We start from the raw sequence: 1745 nt of genomic DNA, 5'->3' as shown, positions 1-1745 counted from the left end.
TTTGTTATAAAAAGAAAGATACCAAACCACAGGAAAATGTCAGGGGCAGGATGAAGGGAAAAAAAAAAAAAAAAGTAAAAAAAATAAGGAGAGATACTTTTATCTTCAATCTGGCTTTGGTGAGCCTTGAAGGTACTGAGTCCCTGCAGCTCGTGCTGCAGACGCACAGCCCAGACCACTCGGAAGGGACAGCGGTACCACGGGGGGCATCGCACACCTCCTCCGAGCTGGCCGTGAGGTGAAAAGCCTCTTCCGAGCGGGGTCTGGGCTGCTGCCAACAGCTCCTTCCCTTTGTCCCAGGTGGGAAATGGAATACCTCCTCTTCCTCCTCCTCCTCCTCCCCCCCCATGCACCAGGGGAAAGGGAATCCCATCATCACAGGGATGAAGACAAGGCTGGGAAAGCAAACCAAAAGCTGCCTTGTTCAGGTGTCTCCAGGATGGCTGGCTGAGCGGAGGGTTGAAGAAAGAGTCTCTCCAGGGCCACGTACAGTGAAAAAGTCATGTCTGCACAGCGGGAAACTCCAGTCGCTTTAGAGTGTAAGAGGACTGGCAGCTCAGCCCTACCCAGGGGAGATGCTCTCAAGGCACTGGGCTCCTCGATGCCCAAAGCCAGGCACCCGTCGTGGTTCAGCCTGGCTCCATGCACTGCTGAGGAGCAGCCAGGCGCTCATGCTTCACGGCACAACCTGCAAACCCTGACCCAAGGGCAGGACAAGTCGGGGCACGAGGCTGCTGTGAATGCCTGCTAGTGCCTTTGTGCTCGCAGGAAAGAACGGAAAGATGGAGGAAGAAAATCTTTAGAGATGAAGAGGCAAAATTCCTTAGGTGACACCTCACCTGGCTACGCATATACCCAGAGGCAAAGAGTTTCCAGCACTGCTAATGCTGCCAGCAGCTCAGGGTAGGAGGAGTTTATCAGATAACACTGCAGAAATAAGCTCCCAAACCACAAAAATGAGTTGTTTTTTTTTTTTTAAGCTGAGTTTCTGCACAGATGACTGTAATTAAGGATGTTACCTGTCAGTTCCTCAGGGCACTGAGGCTACAGTGTTCATACTTTGGAAAAAGCATCTTGCACAGCAGTTGTCCCACTCATCTATCAGGCTATTTATCATATCCAGCACCCACCCAGATTTCTCACCAATTAGTTGTAATTCAAGGATTTAGGGGGAAATCCCCAACCTCCCCGAGCCAGATGACTTCACAGGAAGCAAGGGGATGGAATGCCTTAAAAAAAAAAAAAAAAAAACACGAAAAAAAAAAAAAAAAAAAACCCAAGCATGCCAGCGGCGAGGCTGCAGGGCGTGGGTGGTGAGGCACACATCTCTCATCATGTGTGTCATCACATCCGAGGGCTCCTGCAGCGGTCGCAGGAGATTCTGTAAATTCCTTTTAATTCATACATTATGGAAGAGTCTCAACCGGCGCGGTGTCAGCGGCACGTGTGCAGTGCTTGTTCATCTAAACCACCGCTGCGGCTTGCATCTCAGAAGTTACGTACAATTTCTAAAACACTCTCTAAATGATGTGATCGCGTAACCGTTTACAGGGTTTTCTGCCAAAATGCATTTGGGGGTTTCATCCTGGCGGACACCGGGTTCTCATCATCCCTTATGGAAGGAAAACATACAGCACTTGTCTGCCGCTGCTCCTAGCCTCCAGAAACGCTGCTATTCCTCAGCTTCCCCACGGGAAAGCCACCTCGGGAGACGGCCCAGAGGCGGCGGCGGCGGACCTCGCTCC

This window comes from Egretta garzetta, unplaced genomic scaffold (assembly GCF_000687185.1).
Source record: "Egretta garzetta isolate BGI_Z169 unplaced genomic scaffold, ASM68718v1 scaffold172, whole genome shotgun sequence".
Taxonomy (NCBI): Eukaryota; Metazoa; Chordata; class Aves; order Pelecaniformes; family Ardeidae; genus Egretta; species Egretta garzetta.
The sequence above is the reverse complement of the archived record's forward strand: the minus strand, read 5'-3'. Positions refer to the sequence as shown.